This window comes from Gorilla gorilla, chromosome 7, assembly GCF_029281585.2.
Source record: "Gorilla gorilla gorilla isolate KB3781 chromosome 7, NHGRI_mGorGor1-v2.1_pri, whole genome shotgun sequence".
Classification (NCBI taxonomy): Eukaryota; Metazoa; Chordata; class Mammalia; order Primates; family Hominidae; genus Gorilla; species Gorilla gorilla.
The window spans coordinates 53,602,233-53,625,799 of NC_073231.2; the positions used below are offsets into that span (position 1 = coordinate 53,602,233).

General features: G+C 41.5%; 1 protein-coding gene, 1 long non-coding RNA gene and 1 pseudogene across 9 annotated transcripts in view; 2 read left to right on the forward strand and 1 right to left on the reverse strand.

The window, feature by feature from the left end:
* Window positions 1-1,679, forward strand: part of LOC129524288 (uncharacterized) — an 81,208-nt gene extending 79,529 nt beyond the window's left edge. For both annotated transcript variants that reach the window (XR_008668055.2, XR_008668054.2), the window contains exon 5: window positions 1,453-1,679. This is a non-coding gene — a long non-coding RNA (uncharacterized lncRNA). The remainder of the gene's footprint in view (window positions 1-1,452) is intronic.
* SGK3 (serum/glucocorticoid regulated kinase family member 3) overlaps window positions 1-23,567 on the reverse strand; it is a 153,695-nt gene that overhangs the window by 80,435 nt on the left and 49,693 nt on the right. For 2 of the 7 annotated variants that reach the window (XM_055349484.2, XM_063709240.1), the window contains one exon: window positions 8,419-8,489. The exons of 3 other annotated variants lie outside the window; for them this stretch is intronic. The gene's annotated coding sequence lies outside the window, so the exon portion shown is untranslated. Of the gene's footprint in view, window positions 1-6,098; window positions 6,585-8,418; window positions 8,490-23,567 lie in introns of those variants that run through there. 2 more of the 7 variants (XM_031013622.3, XM_055349485.2) reach the window with 2 other exon arrangements.
* Window positions 14,474-15,111, forward strand: LOC101133797 (putative pituitary tumor-transforming gene 3 protein; annotated as a pseudogene).

Consider the following 23,567-nt stretch of genomic DNA (forward strand, 5'->3'; position numbering starts at 1 on the left):
ATATATGAATTAAAAATAAAGTACAGGCAAAATAGCCAATGTTGGCACTAAAACAATATTAAAGAAGAGTGTTGTGCACCAACAACTTGAGAAGAGTGTCCAAGAACCTCAACTAAAGTCACATGAGCCAGCTCCATTTTATTACAGACATTTAGAGAAGGGCCTCGGTGAGGAAGTGGAAGTAACCACTGACAGCCCTTTGTTTTCTCCACACTGGGATAAAACTGCTAAAATAAACCAGGCATGGTGGCTCATGCTTCTAATCTCAACTACTCGGGAGGCTGAGGCCGGAGGATAGCTTGAGGCCAGGAGTTTGAGGCTGCAGTGAGCTATGATTGCACCAATGTACTCCCATCCTGAGTGACAGAGCTAGACCCCGTCTCTTTAAAAACAAAAAAACAAAATACTACTAGGATAAGGAGGAAGGCCCTAAATTTACTCCAACCATGCCATGTCCCTCCACTTGGTCCAGAAACGACTGGTAGAGATGGTAGCAGTGGCAGCAAGGCTGTCCTATCCTTCTCAGCCTCCCAAGGTCACTATCTTGGGTTCCCAACCACCAGAATGCCTGCCGTATTCCAAAACTCCCAAGCTTTTCCATTCGTAGGCACACTCCAAGCATATCTTACAGGCAGATGTGAACATACAACACTCCCAAGGCCAATTCCTAGAGGGCTGTGGTGACTGGCAGAGTGATGGGGCCTGCGGTCAAGCTGGTTCTGAACTGAAGAGGTTGGCAGAATTCAGATTGTCCAGGCCCAACAAAACAAAACAAAACAAAACCCACAAAGACAAAAATCACCATCATGTGTCATAGAGTCTCTTGGGAGAACCTCCAACCTGCTCTCTGCTTCCATTCTAAACTCCCTCCGATCCATTTTTTCCCCAGTAGCCAGACCAATTTATTTTTATCACTGTAAATCTGATAATTTCACTCCTTGCTTAACCCCCTTTCCACGGCTTCCCATCACTCTTAGAATAAAATCCAAACTGTGGATTATTGCTGACAGTCTACAGTCCCCCACAGGGCCTAATGTTATTCTGCATAACTCTCCAGCTGCACCCACCAGGGCCTCTCGCCTCTGTGTTCACTAGACTCACACCAGAACAAACTCCTTCCTATTTCGCACACCTTCCAAGCCCTTCTCCCATCTCGTCTCTTGTACCAGTGGCCCCTCTGTCTGGGATACTCTCACCAGCTCCTCACACCAAGGCCTTGTTCAAAAGTCACTTCTTCCAACAAACTTCATGGCCACCTTAATGTGCTCCCTCCCCAACTTAATCCTCCCTCATCATGTTGTTTATTTCCATTTCAGCATTTATGGATTGCAACTAGGATTTCAGTTGCTTGCTTATTGAGAGCCTCCCTGACTAGGGTGTGGGAACTGTGACTTATTGACTGCCATGCACTTAGAAGGCCCTAATAAAACCTTTCATTGACTTATTCAACAGGTGGAGAGAGACGTTTAGAAATTCCAACTTGCCAAAGTGTGCTAGTGAGATCTTCAGTGACCAGTGCCTCATTATTCCTTCATCAGTCTCCTGAATCATCAATTTCTGCCTCTTCACTGGATCACTCCAAGTACTATATGTACTAATATGCTATGATATCTTAATAAAATCCTCCCTAAAAATATAGATTTACTTATTTAATGATACTTATGTAGTGTTTACCATGTGCTGGGAGTATATCAGCATCTGTACCCTCATTTTTTATTATTTTTATGAATGATTCTATCTGATAACACACTTAACTAAGGCTTTATAAAACCAAGAACTCAGGGTAAACACAGATGCTTATGCAGTGTGATAAAGGAAACTTCACTCTCAAGTAAATATTTGCTTTCAAAATTCTCCTGACACTAAAACTATTATCACATTAGTAAAAATTTCCCAAAGCACAAAAATTACAACCAATTACATATTTAAATTATAATACTTATTTAAATTATACTACTTAATTTCAAATCCTGACCTTACAGTGGCTATGTTATTAGTAAAGACAACATGCAGAATTTTACCTTAATATTTTAACGTTTCAAAAATTAGGGTATATATATATGCCCTAATTTTATACATATATATGTATAAAATGTATATATGTGTATATGTATAAAACGTATATATATAAAAATGTGTGTTTTATATATATATATATATATATATATATTCACACACATACATATAACACATACATATATTTCCCCCCTACCTAACAATAGAAACTGCTGCTTCATCCTAGGAACGGTAAAATAAATTTAGACCTATATCTATAAGCACCTAAAATCAAAAACAACAAAAATAAGTTAATGTATGCCCTAGAATGGAAAAACTTCAGTTGAGGTTTGGAAGGCCACAGGAGAAAAGATAAAATTAAGTGACAGAAACATTTACACAAGCTCGAGTCAAGTTTTAATCTGAGTCACAGGTAAAATAAAATCATTGACTCAACTGGAATATGTGCAAGGATATGCTTGTAATATAAAATTCAGCAAAATGTGTTAAATGCTGATATCAAACTTAGTAAAACTGTAAACTTCAACAATAGTAAATTCAAGTATCTCATATCTACCACCTTTTTCTGAAGGACTAAAAACTTCTGGCATATATACCTTTCTCCACACATCCAGGACAATCAGGAAAAAGGTATGAAGTTTTTTTTAAGATTAAACAATGAAAGGAAAGAAAGTAAATTACTTTCTGCAGACCAGAGAGAAAGAGAATCTTCAGTCCTATCCAGTATAGAAACAAAGCAAAGAAACAGTATTACATGTGTCTAGAAATACAAAAACAAAATATATTTTAGGAATAATACTCCACAAAATCCTAAGCTGCAGATATTGCTCAATAAAGTTGTCTTCTCCTGATGGTTTCCTGAATTTACTGCGTACTTTTAAAAACATCTGCCTATCCATCTACATGCGTATTGGACATGCTGCTCTCCCTACACCCACTCCCCTCTATAAATCCAGACCTCAGTGTCTTCATTTGTATCTTTTTACTTAGTACTGACTTTTTCCTTGTCATCATCTTCATTTGTCTATACTGTAGAAATAATTGTTGAAGCTCAATATTTAATGATTTAAAGGTCTGTTTGATATAATTTTAAGTTCATGTTTGTTTAAAAAACAGTTAAGTGGCTGGGCACGGTGGCTCACGCCTGTAATCCTGGCACTTGGGGAGGCCGAGGCGGGCGATCATGAGGTCAGGAGATCGAGATCATCCTGGCTAACACGGTGAAACCCCGTCTCTACTAAAAATACAAAAAATTAGCCGAGCGTGGTGGTGGGCGCCTGTAGTCCCAGCTACTCGGGAGGCTAAGGCAGGAGAATGGCGTGAACCCGGCAGGCGGAGCTTGCCAAGTGCCGAGATCGCGCCACCACTGCACTCCAGCCTGGGCAACAAAGCGAGACTCCGTAACAAAAGGAAAAAAAAAAAAACCAGATAAGCAGATGTGGGTCTTATTTTTCCTTTAAAAGAAACTGAAATGTGTGTGTGCATGCTTCTTGTCCTCCAGGACATGAAGCACTAAAGAAAAGACCAATGCCCGAAGCTTTCAAATTCAAAGTAGACTGTGCTAAATTCTCTGTGATAGTCACCAGCATTCAGAGGAAGGAAAAACCACTTCCAACTGAAGTTACCTAGATATTTGGTAGGGGATGGCAGGGGCCGCATGTGAGGGGGGGTTTGCAGAATGGGAACTCAAAACAGCAAGGGCAGCAGAAGTCCTCACTAGAAACAGGGAACAGCCACTAGTCCACTATGTCTAAATCCCTGCCCACATCGGAGAAAAAGATTAACTCATCAATAAAAACAGAAAGAGAAACTGTCATGAAGCAACACTCATTTTGGGATTTTATAGGACATCACCATTAAAGCCTTATTCTACTGTCATATTTACAAACCTAAACTGGAACTCATCTCTTCATCTATAGGAGATACAGACTGTAAAAGTGGGCTTGAAATCATGTTGTAGGGAATTCTGAATGTCAGGCCTTTCACTCTGGATTTCATTCTGCAGGTAAGGATGTGAAGTCACTTGAAAAGGGAACTGCAGGGCTGTAGGTGTCAAATTAAATGGAAGGGAATGAAGAAATGGGCTTGGCAACAACAAGAGAGGCAGGTTTGCAAAAAAAATGACAGATGAAATAACGTGGTAGCTATTTGCATGTGGGGTACAAAGGTAAAAGAAAAAATTAACATTGCCTCAAGATTTTATTCCTGGGTAACTAGGAATAAATAAAATGGAGGGAGGGGAAAATAGGGCAAAATGACAGTGAATTGGCGTAAATAATTACTAGTCTTGTTGGAAATGTCTGCATCAGATCCATGAATTCGGTACCTCCTGTGTGCCAGGCACTATTTCCAAGCACTTAGGATACAACAGTGAACACAACTGGCAAACAACTTTACCCACATGGAACTTATGCTCTCGTGTCAGACAACAGATAATGAATAAGTAAATCAATAGGTCAATATATAAGTGTGGTGTTGTATGCAATTTTAAATAGGAAGGTAACATCTAAACAAACACCCAGAGGTGAAGGAGTGAGCCATACAAAAAGTTGGGGAAGAGTCAGCAACTAACAAAACAGTAGCTCAAAATAATTTCACTCCACAATGCTTTTGAAGTTAGCAGCCACACTGTGACATTATCTCTTTGGGACCCAGTCCTGTTTCCTTGGGTGAGCATTCAGGGTTCCACTTCCTGACTCCTACCCAATCAAGAAAACTTCACCAATAAAACAGCGATAAAAAACTGCCTAGTAGGTCAATTTGTTTATACTGGCTGTTTACATTCCCTACATGGGAGAAGAGGGCTGCATTTTAAAAGGACAAAACCAAAGCACATTAGAACATGTTTGTACAAAGCTTAAGAAGACAATCATCTTGTTCTCAAAGCAATAATTAATGTAGCAACTTTGAGACTTGTGATTTAAATCAAAGGTACTACTGAAGAATGATTATGAATCATGCAATTAAGCTACCAAGCAGGATAGTGCTGGAGAGGAAAGCCATTCACAGAACCATAAAACTGTCAAAAATAAAGATAGTAACTATCATCAAAACTAGAAATAACATCATCATTTGATTTTATACTTTGTTGATCAGCAGAGCTGAATTCTAGCCTAAGCTCTGCCATTTATTGATTCTGAGTCTTTGGCCTCATCCTTATCTGTAAAGACCAGCTGGTCTGATTTTTCAGATTCCTTTCAATTCTGAGATTCCCTGCAGCAAGCTATGGTTCCTATGATGTTTATTTATGTATTGGGGGTGCTCTGGTTTACTTAGTTTTGCAATAATAGTACAAATAAGCATCCACCCAAAATAGCACAACTTAAAAGTTCTGTATAAAGCGATATGAACTGCTTTTAAACAAACCCGCCTGAACTTGGTGCTTAAAATGAGGCTGCATTCACCTTAAAGGCGCTGCCTCTTTTTTGATCCCTGTTTTGGAACACACTTCGAGACTGAAGTTTCTGTGGATGTGATTTGGAACAAGGTGGATGATCACATCAGGTAACACCCCTAGTGAAAGAAAAGTAAGAGACCTTTTCTTGTGGAACTCGGTCTAAGAAAACTGTTCCAAAGGAATCCCCAAGCATTTCTAGCAACAGCTCTGAGGAAATAATATACGTAGGTTTTCTGGTGATGACAATTCTTGAGATTAATGCCCATCTGAATGCATAATAAAGAAAACAGCCAAAGTTTATTGTGGACTATGAGCCAGGTATTAACTCATTTAATCTTCAAAAACTGCTGTATGGTTAGAACTATCATTATCCCCATTTTACATACGCTAAAACTAAGGCATAGAAAAGTTAGGCAAATTGCCCAAGTTTTCGCAGTTAATAAGTAGATTCAAAACCATGATTTTAGCTCCGAAGTCTGCGTGCTTCATCTCCAAGATACACTCCCTACGTAACCCCTGCTGTCCATGTTTAAGTAACAGTCCCGTTTCTACTACACCTTCCTTACAAACTGAATAACACAAAGTAAAAGTAAAGCCCCACCGCAAGCTCACTATCGGGTTTCTCCTCCTGTCCTGAACCACAAACTATAAATATATTTTAAAGTATATACAAACTTGACAGTACCTGGGGCTTCTCGACATTTAGAGGGGGTGTGTGTGGAACAACTCAAACGTTTTCTGTCTCGGACCAAGTGCAGTGAATGAGTGCCGCGAAGTCGCAGCACGCCCGGGTGTGGAGCCCGCCTCTCCTCTCAGGGGTTCACAGGACGGGCCGCCCGCGCGCCCCGCCCCGCGCTCCTGATGGGCGCGGAAATGGCACCGGGGCCCGTCACACCACACCTGCCTCCCGCGCCCCCGGGGTCCCTCCACCTGGCCCGCGCAGTGCCGGGGCTGTTCTCCGCCAAGGGTTCCTCGCGCAAGCTCGATGAGCCACACGCTTACCTTCGGGCACCCACCCCCGGCGCATGGCGAATGGGAAGCGCCGCCACTGCTGCGCCACACTCGGCCGGGACCTGCGCCGCGCCACCAGCTCCCAGCAGCGCCAGCTGCGCTCCCTGCGGGGGCCAAACCTGCAGGCCCCGCCCCCTGCGGCAGGCCCCGCCCTCACCAATCACCACCGGCCACGCCCGAATATGGCTCGGTCAGCCCCGCTCTCGGAGCTCTTCGGCCACGCCCCCGAAGGAGCTGCCGGTGGGGTGCAGCCCCGGGGCCTTAATTAAGTAAATAAGCGGGGGAGGAAAGGCGGGAAGCCAGCATTTGGGAGACAGAAAACGAGAGGACCCCCGAGGGGAAGGTGAAGAGAGCCTTGGGCGGGGGCAAGGAATGAGAAGGCACTCTCCCCAGATTCCCGCTGAAGTGTAGATCTCAAAACAACCGCGCTCATTCAAGACACTGGCATAATCTCATTTTCCTCGGGCGAGGTAGGAGTCACACACGAATTCAGGGCTCCAGGCGTGAGACGTCATTAGGAATGGGATTCAGAGGAGCAAAGAAAGGAAGCCATTCCTTTACTAGTCTCCACCACACATCCTTTACTTCAAAAATTGGGGAGTCGGCTCCCAGTAAGAATCCTCACCCCGAGCTTAAATTGTTAATCAATCCCGTTCCCTTCATAGATTGTTAATCTCGTTCCCTTCAAACAGCTCAGGCGCATCACGAGAGAGCATTCGCGGCCGGGTTTGGCATGAATGTCCGTAGTGTGCTACTCTAAGGTTTGCGTCTGCGTGTACGGATAAAGGAAAACCAGAATCCTCGAAACGACTTGTTTTAACTATTAATGCATCTGAGTCTGGACAGTGAAAAACGGCTTGAAGCATCAAGCCAATAACCGAGTAGGGCGCAGTTCCTACAGTCCCAGCTACTCCATGGGCTGAGTCAGGAAGATCACTTGAGCCCAGGAGTTCCAGGCCAGCCTGGACCTCATAGTAAGACCCTGTTTCTAAAATAAAAATAATATAACTAATGAATATGGCAGGGAAACAAAGGGCTCACTTTGCCAGCAAGCAGGATTGACATACAGTAACCTTTATTACAAAAATTTCAGAAAATAATGCCAAGAGGCCAGCCTAGCTCTGTAGCCTTAAGGGAAGTCACAATATCTGAAGTCCTCAATTTGCTTATCAGTAAAATGAGGGGATTTAGCCTGGTGACCTCATGGGCTCTAAATGCCCTCTCATACTCTAAAGTTTGTCCTGCCAGGCTCAACTCATAGGAGAGGGGAAAGGATGCAGGGAAGTATTGTCTAGTCAGGAGCCACTCAGAGAAATTGGGAATTTTTAGAAAAAGCTTCAGGGATCTCCGGCATCACTCATTCAACCTCTCCCTTCCAACTTTCCTGTTTGTAATAATAATAGTACACCAGTCCCCGACACATACCCTTATCAACAGTTTCCCTTTTCTTTTTTTGACCAACAGTCTGAAAAAATTAAATGGAAAATTCTAGAAATAAACAAGTTTTAAATGGTGTGCTGTTCTGAGCAGTGTGATAAAATCTCACGCTATCCCACTCCATCTATCCTCAATGTGAAGCCTCCCTCTGCCCAGTTTGTCCATGCTGCAGATGCTACCCACCCGCTAGTCTCTTAGTAGGCATCTCCTTCATCACGTCGGCTGTAGAGGTGTCACAGTGCTTGTGTTCAAGGAACCCTTATTTTACTTCATGATAGCCCCAAAGTGCAAGAGTCGTGATGCTGACATATTGTTATAATTGTTGTATTTTATTAATAGTTATGGTAGTTAATCTCTTACTGTGCCTAATTTAGAGAGTAAATGTTATTGTAGGCATGTATATATAGGAAAAAACACAGTTTAGATGGGGTTCAGTACTATCTGCAGTTTCAGGGAACCACTGGGAGTTTTAGAAGGTATCCCCTTGGATAAGGGGGTAATACTGTATCATTCTTGCCCTAACTCAAAACCTTTGACTCTTCCCTCTCAGTCCTCACGTTTGGTCACGAGGTCCTTGGCTTTCTCCTCTAAAGTCTCTTCAATGACTCTTCCATTTTCACTGCCATCTCTGTATAAAGAACAGATTAAAAGAACTCAGGGTGTTTGATCTGATCCTAACCTACATTTCCCACCTAATCTCCAAATCACTCTCTTGTGTACTCATCTGTTGGACAGACTGTCTCCTCAATGTACAGAATCCACAACTTACAGCTAACATCCCTCCCACTGTACATGCAAACCCACTGCCTCCTAGCTGGAATACCCTCTTCTCAGTCCTAGCTACCGGTCTTGACTACAGTAGCCCAGCTCAGGGATGTCTGTATGCAATAAAATGCTATAATACTTAGGATCTGCACCACTCACGTTAGCATGTAGCAGGGCTACTTTGTTTTGTTTTCTGCTATTTAGAATCTTTATCTCAGGCCAGTTATGGTGGCTCACACCTGTAATCCCAGCACTTTGGGAGGCCGAGGCAGGCAGATCACTTGAGCTCAAGAGTGGAGTTTGAGACCAGCCTGGGCAATGTGGTGAAACCCCATCTCTACAAAAAAATTAAAAAATTAGCCAGGTGAACATGGTGGAACCCTGTCTCTACTAAAAATACAAAAGAATTAGCCAGGCGTGGTGGCAGGCACCTGTAGTCCCAGCTACTCAGGAGGCTGAGGCAGGAGAATGGCGTGAACCCGGGAGGCAGAGCTTGCAGTGAGCCGAGATTGCACCACTGCACTCCAGCCTGGGCGACAGAGCGAGACTCTGTCTCAAAAAAAAAAAAAAAAAATAGCCAGGTGTAGTGGTGCGCGCCTGTAGTCCCAGCTACTTGGGAGGCTGAGGTAGGAGGATCACTTGAGCCTGGAAGGTACAGGCTGCAATGAGCCAAGATTATGCCACTGCACTCCAGCCTGGGTGACAGAGCGAGACCCTGCCTCAAAAAAAAAACAAAAACAAAAACAAAAGAATATTTATCTTGCTGGGCACAGTGGCTCATGCCTGTAATCCCAGCACTTTGGGAGGCCAAGGCAGGAGGATTTCTTGAGCCTTGGTGTTCCAGAGCAGCCGCAGCAATACAGAGAGACCCCGTCTCTATAAAAAAATTAACCAGACATGGTCCCTGGCTAATTAGTCCCAGCTACTTAGAAGGTTCATGTGAGAGGATCACTTGAGCCAAGGTGGTCAAGGCTACAGTGAGTCATGATTGCACCACTGCACTCCAGCATGGGTGACAGAGGGAAAGCCTGTCTCAAAACAAACAAAAAAGAATATTTATCTCTAAAACTAAACTTTAAACTTTTTTTGTTTGTTTGTTTTTTGAGACAGAGTCTCGCTCTGTCACTCAGGCTGGAGTGCAGTGGTGCAATCTTGGCTCACTGCAACCTCCACCTCCCAGGCTCAACTGATTCTCCTGCCTCAGCCTCCCGAGTAGCTGGGATTACAGGAGTGCACTACCACGCCTGGCTAATTTTTGTATTTTTAGCAGAGGCGAGGTTTCACCATGTTGGCCAGGCTGATCTCAAACTCCTGACCTCAAGTGATTTGCTGGCCTCAGCCTCCCAAAGTGCTCGGATTACAGGCATGAGCCACCACACCCAGGCAACTTAAAACTATTTACTAGAGTTCCCAGGCCCCAACCAACCAGGAATAAAAATTTTCAATATCTTGAGGCCGGGCGCGGTGGCTCACGCCTGTAATCCCAGCACTTTGGGAGGCCGAGGCAGGCGGATCACGAGGTCAGGAGATCGAGACCATCCTGGCTAACACGGTGAAACCCCATCTCTACTAAAAATACAAAAAATTAGCTGGACATGGTGGCGGGCACCTGTAATCCCAGCTACTCAGGAGGCTGAGGCAGGAGAATGGTGTGAACCTGGCAGGCGGAGCTTGCAGTGAGCCGAGATCGTGCCACTGCACTCCAGCCTGGGTGACAGAGCGAGACTCCCATCTCAAAAAAAAAAAAAAAAAAAATTTCAGTATCTTAAGAAGGCTAGAAGAAATTATAGATTCATCCATAATTAGGCTGTTCAGATTACCTATAACAGCAAGATTCTATTTTTATCTGAAATATTATGATACTGAAGTAACACCAGTTACTTCATGATAACCAAATGCTTTGACTGGCAGTTACATGTGACTGATTCATAAAAATGGAGAAGTAAATTATTATTAAGTAAGACTTTTTTGGAAGACTAAGTCTTTGAGATTCATGGAGATAAATAAAAAGTAACCTACCTATTCTTCTTTACCTCATTGCCCAAACAAGTGGTATACCCATAGTAAATGCTTAAAAATATATTAATCAGTCCATGATTATTTTCAACTTTCCTTAAGCCCTCTCTCTCCTTCGCTAAATACTAAAATACTGGTCTTTTCTTTTTCATGGAAATAAGATAGTGAGAGCTTCCTCTTTTAATTTCAAAGAAATCCTCAAGAATAAGTGAAAAAGAATCACACAGCATTTCTTGGAGTTGGACTAGAAAGGTTTTCAGTGTTCTAGAAATAAACCCTTGAATCACAGTAAATTCCCTATGTTAGCAAGTTCTATGTACTATTAAGGTCTTTAGAGAGTAAATTTTCCTTAACTGCAACCTTAACCAGATGGCACAATAGAAACAGAACCAAGTTTGCAAAATGACTACCAAGTAAGAGTGAAAACTGATTTGCAATCTATCAATGGCCCCTTGTGTTTTGAAAATGTCAATAGTACATTTCAGGGAGGCCCCAGAGTTCTGAAGTCTGTCCCAAACAATCTATAAATCACTAGTCACGGCAAACCTTTATAATGTTCTAGAGATTTAAGAAGCATTAAATAGACTAAATAACAATCACACTTCATTTATAGAGTGAGTTGTACCAGAGGCTATTGGTAATAGACTCTTGAAACTTTTCTCTACCTCTCCTCAAAATGTGAAGTGACTATTAAGAGTGGGGCCTTAGGGAACTTCTGAATCCAGCCAACATGGAGTAACAAGGACCAAATTGACCCTCCCACCTGAACCAACCAAAAGGAAAAACGAAAAAGAGACAGAAAAAATATATAAAACATCTGTTTTCAAGATACTGGGTATCAGGCTGTGAAACAAAATGATTCCTAAGCACACAAAATTTACCCGTAGCTTACTACTTTCAGATACCTTACACACCATGATACAGGGAGTGGAATGAAGGAGAGCCCAGCAGACTACCTGAGTTGAGAGGATGGGGCTATGAATCCAGGGAGAACAAGATGGTTAGAGTTCACAAGACAGTATACAAGAGGAAGTTAAGTGCACAGAGAACCCTAGAGACCTGCAGAAGGTTCTCCCTGAGAATTTGACAACGCAGATCAGTGCATGCATGTGAAGAAACTATAAAAAGTACAGCAAAGAAAAAAACATATGAAAGCATTAGACAGAATAGCACTGGAAACTCACAGAGGGCCAGGAATAGTGGCTGTTCCATCAGGTAGACTACAAACGTTCTCAACTCAATGCAGGTAGAATACTAAGAAGAGTCTTACCTTACTTAGACTGGGGAGGAATTAGCCCTAGAATAAATACTGCTTGCGTCCTGCCAAACAAACAAACAAAAAACAGAAAAAAACACATGGAAGTAAAATCTGAAAGGATTGAACTATTTCCAAGTAATTTAACTCTATCTCAAATCAAAATCCAGACATAAAATTGTAAGAATAGAAAAATATCCAGCATTCAGCAAGGAAAAAAAATCACAATGTCTGACATTCAATATTGAATATGTGGCATTCAGTATTACAAGGCATTCAAAGAAACAGAAAAATATGACCAATAATGAGATAAAAAGTAATCACTAGGAGCCGGGCGTGGTGGCTCACGCCTGTAATCCCAGCACTTTGGGAGGCCGAGGCAGGCGGATCACGAGGTCATGAGATCAAGACCATCCTGGCAAACACGGGGAAACTCCGTCTCTACTAAAAATACAAAAAAATTAGCCGGGTGTGGTGGCGCACGCCTGTAGTCCCAGCTACTCAGGAGGCTGAGGCAGGAGAATGGCATGAACCCGGGAGGTGGAGCTTGCAGTGAGCGGAGATTGCGCCACTGCACTCCAGCCTGGGCAACAGAGCGAGGCTCCGTCTCAAAAACAAACAAAAAAAGTAATCACTAAAACTGACCTGCAACTGACATAGATGTTAGAATTAGCTGACTAGGACATTAAAACAGTTATTATAATGGCAATGTAGGCAGGTCTTGGTGGCTCACGCCTGTAATCCCACTTTGAGAGGCCAAGGTAAGAGGATTCCTTCATTTCAGGAGTTCAAGACCAGCTTGGGCAACATAGGAAGACCCCATCTCTACAAAATAATAATAATAATAATAATAACAATAGTAATATACTCAAAAAGTTAAGTAGAGACAAAGAAAGCATAAAATTTCTAAATCCAACTTTTAGAGATGAAAACAATAATCTCTAAAGTGGAAAATACACCAGATAGGATTAACAGAAGATTAGACATTACAGAAGAAAAGATTAGTAAACTTGAAGACTGCAGTAGAAACTTTCTAAAATGCAGACAGAAAAAAGAATTAAGGCTGGGTGCGGTGACCCACACCTATAATCCCAGCATTTTGAGAGGCTGAGGTGGGTGGATCACTTGAGGTCTGGAGTTCAAGACCAGCCTGGCCAACATGGCAAAATCCCGTCTCTACCAAAAATACAAAAATTAGCCGGGCATGGTGGCGCACATCTGTAGTCCCAGCTACTTGGGAGTCTGAGGCATGAGAATCACTTGAACCCAGGAGGTAGAGGTTTCACTGAGCTGAGATTGTGCCACTGCACTCTAGCTTGGGCAACAGAGTGAGACTCTGTTTCAAAAAAAAAAGAGAAAGGTAAAGAGAATCGATGAGCTGTGGACAACTTTAAGCAGCCTAACATACTTGCAATTAGATTCCCTGAAGGAGAAGATAAAGATGGTGTTGGAGGATGGGATAGGAAAATACATTTGTAGAAATCATGGCTGACATATTCCCAAATTAGATGAAAACTATAAACTCACAGATCTGACAAGTGCAATGAATTGAAACACTAGAAACATGAAGAAAATTACACCAAGGCACATCATAATAAAAGTACTAAAAACCAGTGATAAAGTCTTAATAGCAGCCAGAAGAAAAGACATGTTATATATGGAGGAACAAAGGTAAAAATGTCAGCATATTTCTCATCAGAAATAGTACAAGTGGCTGGGCACAGTGGCTCATGTCTGTAATCTCAACACTTGTAGGAGGCTGAGGAGGGCAACGGGCAGATCACTTGAGGTCAGGAGTTCGAGAGGAGCCTGGCAAATATGGTGAAACCCTGACTCTACTAAAAATACAAAAATTAGCCGGGTGTGGTGGCACACGCCAGTAATTCCAGCTACTCAGGAGGCTGAGGCAGGAGAATCACTTGAACCTGGGGGGCAGAGGTTGCAGTGAGCTGAGATGGCACCACTGCACTCCAGACTGGGTGACAGAGCAAGATTCCATCTCAAAATAAATAAATAAATAAATAGTACAAGAAGTGGAGCAACATCTATAACGTACTGAATAAAAAAATCTGTCAACCTAAAATTATTTACCTACCAAAAATATCCTTCAAAATCAAAGATATGTAAAGCTATATAAAGATTTTTTCAGACTGAAAAAAAAAAGCTGAAAAATTCATAACCAGTAGACTCATACAACAAGAAACATTCAAGGAAGCCCTTCAGACATAGAAAAGTTATTCCAGATTTCTGGAAATAAAGATCTACTAAGAAATGAAGAGCACTTGAAATAGTAACAACAGAACTAAACATATTTTGATTTTTTAATAATTTAAGTCTCTAAAAGTTAACAAACTTAAACAAGAATAGTAATAACTTATGGTGGGTTTATATCTAATGTATAAGTAAAATATATGACAACAGTATTATAAAAGCTAGCATTAGAGACATGGAAGTATACCATTGTAAGATACATCCTATAAGTGTAAGTATTCTATAAGTGATGTGGTATAATTCAAATGAAGATAGACTGTAATAAATTAAAGATATATACTTAAATCTGGTTGAGAGCGGCAATAATCTAGAATGGCTACTCTGATCTATGTTGATAAGGAAAATGAAGAACCAGGCACCCTTGTGGCTACAAAGGATGGGCTGAAGCTGGGGTCTGGACCTTCAATCAAAGCCTTAGATGGGAGATCTCAAGTTTCAATATCATGTTTTGGCAAAACATTCGATGCTCCCACAGCCTTACCTAAAGCTACCAGAAAGGCTTTGGGAACTGTCAACAGAGCTACAGAAAAGTCAATAAGACCAATGGACCCCTCAAACAAAAACAGCCAAGCTTTTCTGCCAAAAAGATGACTGAGAAGACTGTTAAAGCAAAAAACTCTGTTCCTGCCTCAGATGATGCCTATCCAGAAATAGAAAAATTATTTCCCTTCAATCCTCTAGGCTTTGAGAGTTTTGACCTGCCTGAAGAGCACCAGATTGCACATCTCCCCTTGAGTGGAGTGCCTCTCATGATCCTTGACGAGAAGAGAGAGCTTGAAAAGCTGTTTCAGCTGGGCCCCCCTTCACCTTTGAAGATGCCCTCTCCACCATGGAAATCCAATCTGTTGCAGTCTCCTTTAAGCATTCTGTTGACCCTGGATGTTGAATTGCCACCTGTTTGCTCTGACATAGATATTTAAATTTCTTAGTGCTTTAGAGTTTGTGTATATTTCTATTAATAAAGCATTATTTGTTTAACAGAAAAAAAGATATATACTTAAATCCTAAAATAAAATAACCATTAAAAGGAAAAACAGGAGTTATTACTAATAAGGGAACAAAGGACATAAAATGGGATAATAATGCTTAATCCAAAATAAGGCAGAAAATGAAGAAAAATGAAATGAAGAACAGATAAATAGAAAACAAATAGCAATATGAAAGACAAACTTGACTGGGTGTGGTGGCTCATGCCTGTAATCCCAGCACTGTGGGAGGCTGAGGCAGGCGGATCACCTGAGGTCGGGAGTTTGAGACCAGCCTGACCAACATGGAGAAATCCTGTCTCTACTAAAAATACAATAGCCAGGTGTGGTGGTGCATGCTTGTAATCCCAGCAGCTCAGGAGGGTGAGGCAGGAGAATTGCTTGAACCCGGGAGGCAGAGATTGCGGTGGGCGGAGATCGCGCCACTGCACTCCAGCCTGGGCAACAAGAGCAAAACTCCGTCTCAAAAAAAAAGAAAGCTAGAGCAGCTATATGAATATATCAAGAACGTTTCAAAGCAAATAATATTACCATGGAAAGAGAAGGTCATTTAATAATGGTAAAGGGGCCAATTTATCAAGAGGACACAACAATTCTAAATGTTTATGTACCTAATAACAGAGCTTCAAAATATATGAACAAAAACTGAAAATATTTCAAGAAGAAATAGACACACCCACAATTATAGTTAGAAGTTTCAAAACCCCTTTCATAATAACACAAGTAGAGAGAAAATCAGCAAGTATACAGAAGACCTAAACAACACTATTAACCATCTTGAGATTTTATTTATTCATTTATTTATTTATTTATATTTTGAGACAGTCTTGCTCTGTCGCCCAGGCTGAAATGCAGTTGCAATCTCGGCTCACTGCAACCTCTCTGCCTCCTAGGTTCAAGCAATTCTCCAGCTTCAGCCTCTCGAGTAGCTGAGACTACAGGCACACGCCACCAGACCCAGCTAATTTTTGTATCTTTAGTAGAGACAGGGTTTTGCCATGTTAGCCAGGCTGGTCTCAAACTCCTGGCCTCAAGTGATCCACCCACATCAGCCTTCCAAAGTGCTGGGATTACAGGTGTGAGCCACCACACCAGGCCAACTTAACTGGTATTTGTAGGACACCCCAAAATAGAATATATATACTTTTCATGTGTATACAAGATATTCACCAAGGCAGACCATATTCTGAGCCATAAAATCAATAAATTTAAAACAATTCAAATCACACAAAGTATGTTCTCTAACTATAATAAAATTAAATTAGGAATTGATAACAGCAAGACATTTGGAAAAATCCAATTTTTTTTTTTTTTTTTGACGGAGTATCGCTGTGTCACCCAGGATGGAGTGCAGTGACACCATCTCGGCTCACTGAAAGCTCTGCCTCCCAGGTTCATGCCATTCTCCTGCCTCAGCCTCCTGAGTAGCTGGGATTACAGGTGCCCGCCATGGCGCCCGGCTAATTTTTTGTATTTTTAGTAGAGACGGAGTTTCACCGTGTTAGTCAGGCTGGTCTCAAACTCCTGACCTCAGGTGATCCACCCACCTCGGCCTCCCAAAGTGCTGGGATTACAGGCGTGAGCCACCATGCCTGGCCAAAATCCAAATATTTTGAACCCAAATATACAGCCCTAATAACCCATGGGTCAAAGAAGAAATTGAAAGGAAAATTAGAACATATTTTGCACTGAATGAAAATGAAAATAACATATCGAACGTTGTGGAGTGCACTAAACTAGTACTTAGAAGGTATTGCCCATATTGGAAAAGAAAAAAAATCTCAAATCAATGACCTCAACTTTCAACTCACCAACAACAAAAATAAGAGCAAATTGAACAATAGTGAGAGAAAATATTTGCAAATCACATTATCTCGTAAGAGTCTAGTATCCAGAATACATAAAAAACTTGTTTGACTCAACAGCAAAGACAAAGAATCCAATTTAAAGTAGTCAAAAGACTTAAATAGACATTTCTGCAAAGAAGATATACAAATGGCCACAGGCACATGAAGAGTTGCTCAACAACATTAGTCATTAGGGAAACGCAAATGAAAATCACAATGAGATACCAATTCACACTCACTAGGATGGCAATAATCAAAAAAGTGAAAACTAAGTGTTGGTAAGGATGTGGAGAAGTTGAAGCCTTGTACATTGGTGGTGAAAATGTAAAATGGTGTGGCTGCTGTGGAAAACAGTTTTGAGGTTTCTCAAAAAGTTTAACACAGTATTTCTGTATGACCCAGCAATTCTACTTCTAGATATATAACCCCAAAAAACTGAAAATAGGTATTCAAACAAATACTTGCACATGTTTGTTCACAGCAGCATTGTTCACAATACTCAAGAGGTGAAAATAACCCATGTGTCCATCAGCCAATGAATGGATAAACTGTGGTATATACATTCAATGGAATATTACCCGGCCATAAAAAGGAATGAAGTACTGATACATGCTACAAAATGAATGAACCTTGAAAACATTATGCTATATTTATATTTATATTCCACATAAATGGAATCATACAGTTCTTACCTCTGGTGTCTGGTTTATTTCATTTAGCATAATGTTACAGACACTTAGCTCCATAGAAACAGAAAACAGATTGGTAGTTGCCAAGGGCTGTGGATTGCCTGAGACCAGCCTGGACAACATGGTGAAACCCCATCTCTACTGACAAAATTAAAAAAAAAAAATTAGCCAGGCGTAGTGGAGCATGCCTGTAGTCCCAGCTACAGGAGGCTGAGGTGGGAGGATCACCTGAACCCAGGAGGTTGAGGCTGTAGTGAGTCAAGAGCAGACCAATACACTCCAGCCTGGGCAACTGGAGTGAGGCCCTTTCTCAAAAAACAAAACAAAAACAAAAGATAATGTACAAATTAAATTCAGAAAAGGTACAATATAATTTTATTATTTAGAGATGTGGAGGGAAATATAATAAGGACTAAAAGCAGAAACATTTAACATGGTTCCTTTCCAAAATTAAATAAATTGACCTAACTGATAAGGGGAATTCCTTCAAATAACTCCAAAATAAAGGATATCTTTCCCTAGTGGAATAAACTCAAAGGACAAAAGAACTGTAAAAAAAATTATAAAAAAATCTTAAACTCTATTCAGGTAATCATTATATGAGATCATGTTCGTGTTGTAGAATAAAGAAAATGGGTCAGGTGTGGTGGTGCATGCCTGTAATCCCAGCACTCTGGGGGGCCAAGGTGGGCAGATCGCTTGAGCCCAGGAGTTCCAGACCAGCCTAGGCAACACAGTAAAATCCTGTCTCTATAAAAATTAGCCGGGTGTGGTGGCACATGCCTGTAGTTCCAGCTACTCGGGAGGCTGAGAGATAGGAGGATCACTTGAGCCCTGATGGTTGAGGCCGCAGTGAGCTAAGATCATGCCACTGCACTCCAGTCTGGGAAACAGAGCAAGACCCTGCCTCAAATAATAATAACAGTAATAATAACTTTTTAAAAAGTAAGAAAATTAGTAATTATGTTCCTATCCTTAAGAACCAGGAATTCTGATGTAGGAGAAAGGAGATACAGATGAACTTGGGTTTAAAAAAACCAAAAAAAAACCTGTAGTACTGAATTTCAATTGGAAGTATCAGTATGAACATATGTTGTATTTTATCTTTAAAATATACATATGTATATTTTATGTGTACATAAATATATGTATATTCATATAAATACACACATATATTTATATGTATGTATTTCCTAGCTCTAGCATGGAAAAAGCTAAAATCAGTGACCAATCTAGGGAAACGAACACCCCTAGTACCAAGATTATGGTCCCTAAATATTTCCCACTAATATGAACTAGGGCTCCTTGGAGAACTGGCTGATTGCAGACATGCAGCAGAAAATGTACAAGATGAGCCTGGAATGTCCTAACTTCCTTACTTTCCAGTATGATATCAATGACTACCAGAGTCATGTGAAAAACCTCAGAAACTAATTCAAAGATGGCAAAATCGATCATAAAAAAGAATCACCATTATGAATTGAAATATATCGAACATGTAAATCCAGGAATTTACAAAGATACTAAAAAATAGAAAACAAACCTCATGGTTTACCTTTCAATAACCATAAGGAACTAACTCATTATTTTGAAAACTGGTAAATAAAAGATAAGAATCAAGCCTATATCCTGCCTTCCAATATAAACTGCACTCCAGGTAACCAAATAGTCAATGAGGAGAAGTTTCTTGTTACAGAAGAATTCCAGGTAATGCATAAAGGCAGAATACTGCCATTTTGCAATGAATTAATTAATGAATTAATACACGTAGGCAATGATGATCAATGGCTGCTTATCTCATAAAAAGAGCGCTAACCAAACATTTTATGCCTCCTGATGGAAAAACACATCACTACGCAGTATTCTTGCCAAAATACTTGAATCTAAATCTCATTAAGTTTCTAGCTCTAACTTCCAATTTATAGGGACTGCAGGGGTCAGAAGTATATGTCAAATGACATCATAGGGATGCAGTCAGTAAACTTTAGTGGGAGATCCTACAGGCTAAAAATGACCTGGTTTCTTTATTACATAAATTATAAGGGAAAAAAGAAAGGCAGCAGATATACAGAATAAAAGACTTAAAATGAGATATCAATTACCAATTGTATGGATCTTATTTAGATCTTGATTAGACTAAACAACTAAAAAAATCATGAGGCAATTTGAGAATTCAAACATGACTAGATATCCAATAATAAGAAATCATAAAAATAAAAAGAAAAAAATCAGTGGGTTTTTTTTAAGTGTGATGATGTTATATTTTTGTTTTTGTTTTTGTTTTTTGAGACGCAGTCTCACTCCATTGCCAGGCTGGAGTGCAGTGGCGCGATCTTGGCTCACTGTAACCTCCAACTCCCTGGTTCAAGCAATTCTCCTACCTCAGCCTCCCGAGTACCTGGGACTAAAGGCACATGCCACCACGCCCAGCTATATTTTTAGTAGAGATGGGATTTCACCATGTTGGTTTGTATGGTCTCGATCTCCTGACGTCCAGCTGATGTTATGTTTTTTAAAAGTCTATGTTATAGGCCGGGTGCGGTGGCTCACGTCTGTAATCTCAACGCTTGGGGAGGCTGAGGTGGGTGGATCACGTGAGGTCAGGAGTTCACAACCAGCCTGGCCAACATGGTGAAACCCTGTCTCTACTAAAAATACAAAAGTTAGCCGGGCATGGTAGCAGGCGCCTGTGGCGGAGGTTGCAGTGAGCTGAGATTGCACCACTGCACTGGGGGACAAGAGTGAGACTTCGTCTCAAAAAAAAAGAGTCTAAAAAGTCTGTGTTATAGAGCTAATACTTAAATATTTACAGATGAAACAATCTGATGTTTGGGATTTGATTCAAAATTATGTGTGTGTAGGGGCAGGGGAGTGCAATAAGATTTAGCCATAATTAGCTAACTGTTGAAACGGGGCAGTAGGCTTATGAAGGCTAATTATACTATTCAGATGACTTTTTTATGTTTGAAATTTTATATAATAAAAAGGTGGGTTTTTTCTTTTAAAACATTTATTTTTTTTTTTTTTTAGAGAGAGTCTCACTCTGTTACCCAGGCTGAAGTGCAGAGATGCAATCTCAGCTCACTGTTACCTCCGCCAACTGGGTTCAAGTGATTCTCCTGCCTCAGCCTCCCAAATAGCTGGGATTACAAGTATGCACCACCACACTCAGCTAACTTGTGTATTTTTAGTAGAGATGGGGTTTTGCCATTTTGGCTAGGGTGGTCTCAAACACCTAGCCTCTTGTGATCCGCCCCCCTCAGCCTCTCAAACTGCTGGGGCGTGAGCCACCATGCCCAGCCCAAACTATTTTTATAATAACACAAAGATGTTATTTGCCTTTTTCTCTGTGTTGACATTTGCACTGATGGTACAAAAACAATAGTGACTAGAACTACTGGTGACTTGGCAGGAATCCAGGCAGTGAAACCACATTTCTTGTAGTCATTGTATTCTTCACCATCACCTGTAGTTAAAAAACAAAAAACCCAAAAATCAGGTTCACTTAAGAATGTCTAGCTGGGCATGGTGGCATGCACCTGTAGTCCCAGCTGTTCAGGAGGCTGAAACCTGAAGCAGGAGGATTGCTTGAGGCCAGGAGTTTGAAGTTATAGTGAGCTATGATGGTACTACTATACTCCAGCCTGGGCAACAGAGTAAGACCCTGTCTCTAAAAATTAAATAAAAATTTAAAAGGAATGTCCTTGATAAAGCAGTAAAGATTACTAATTTTATTCAATCTTGACCTTTGAGTACATTTCCTTGTTTTTTTTTTTTGTTTGTTTGTTTTTTTTTGAGACAGAGTTTCACTGTTGTTGCCCAGGATGGAGTGCAATGGTGAGATCTTGGCTCACTGCAACCTCTGCCTCCCTGGTTCAAGCGATTCTCCTGCCTCAGCCTCCCAAGTAGCTGGGATTACAGGCATGCACCACTACGCCCGGCTTAGTACATTTCTTTATAATGTCCTGTGTGACAAAATAGAAAGTATACATAAAGCACTTCTGCTATATATCAAAATCTTATGATTAGAAGAAAAGCCCTTGTGTGATTGTTTGAGATGTAATCTAAACTAGCTGCTTTTTCATAGAATCTCATTTTTACTTGAAATGATGACGGACAAATGATGGTATTTGCCAAACTTAAGTATCTGGCAGACACTTTCTTGAAAATGAACAAAGTGGCCGGGCACAGTGACTCACGCCTGTAATCCCAGCACTTTGGGAGGCCGAGGCGGGCGGATCATGAGGTCAGAAGATCAAGACCATCCTGGCTAACATGGTGAAACCCTGTCTCTACTAAAAATACAAAAAGTTAGCCAGGTGTGGTGGCAGGCACCTGTAGTCCCAGCTACTCAGGAGGCTGAGGTAGGAGAATGGCGTGAACCCTGGAGGCAGAGTTTGCAGTGAGCCGAGATAGCGCCACTGTACTCCAGCCTGGGTGACAGGGCAAGACTCCGTCTCAAAAAAAAAAAAAAAAAAAAAAAGAAAATGAACAAAGTAAGCCTGTCACATCAAGGAAAGCAACTCGATGTATTTGTTGGCAGTGATAAAATTCAAGCTTTCAAGCCAAATGTAGAGCTTTGGAAAATTAGTTTCTGCCACCATGACCTCGTCTGCTCTCCTCCACTGAGAAATTTTTCTGAGGCACTCACTTAGTGATACTAACAAATGTGATTTTTATAATATTGTTACATGAAATGTGTCAATATTTGGAAGGTCTGCATAAATCAGTGAACCAATATTTTCCAAATGACTAATTAAAGAAATTACAAAGCCTTGCATGCATCAAAAATCCACTCAAAATGTAAGCGGCTGTAGTAGATTGAATGGTGGCCACCAAAAAGGATCTTGAGAGGAGATCTTCCCAGATTATCCAGGTAAACCCTAAACCCAATGACAAGGGTCCTTTTAAGAGACAGAAGAGGGGCTGGGCGTGGTGGCTCATGCCTGTAATCTCAGCACTTTGGGAGGCCGAGGCGGGTGGATCACGAGGTCAAGAGATTAAAACCAACCTGGCTACTCGGGAGGCTGAGAGAGAAGAATGGCGTGAACCCGGGAGGCGGAGGTTGCAGTGAGCCGAGATCACACCACTGCACTCCAGCCTGGGCAACACAGCGAGACTCCGTCTCAAACAAACAAACAAACAAAAACCATCCTGGCCAAAATGGTGAAACAACGTCTCTACTAAAAATATGAAAATTAGCTAGGTGTGGTGGTGCACGCCTGTAGTCCCAGCTACTTGGGAGGCTGAGGCAGGAGAATTGCTTGAACCTGGGAGGTAGAGGTTGCAGTGAGCCAAGATCATGCCAGTGCACTCCAGGCTGGGTGACACAGCCAGACTCTGTCTCAAAAAAAAAAGAGACAGAAGAGAAGACACAGAGACACGTGGAAGAGAATGCCTTATTGGCCCAGCACAGTGGCTCACACCTGGCCTGTAATCCCAGAACTTTGGGAGGGCGAGGTGGGCGGATCACGTGAGGTCAGGAGTTCGAGACCAGCCTGGCCAACATAGTGAAACCCCATCTCTACTAAAAATAAAAAATTAGCTGGGTATGGTGGCACACACCTGTAGTCCCAGCTACTTGGGAGGCTGAGGCAGGAGAATCACTTGAACCCAGGAGGCGGAGGTTGCAGTGAGCTGAGATCGTGCTACTGCACTCCAGCCTGGGAGACAGGGAGACAGAGTGAGACTCTGTCTCAAAAAAAAAAAAAAAAAAAGAAAAGAAAAAAGAAAAAAGAAGGCCTTATTAAGACAGAGGCAGAGGGCCACCTGATGCTAGGAAAACGTAAGGAACCCATTGTTTCCTAGAGTCTTTGGAGGGAGTGCAGCCTTTGATTTCCAGCCTCCAGAACTGTAACAGAATAAATTTTTGTTGCT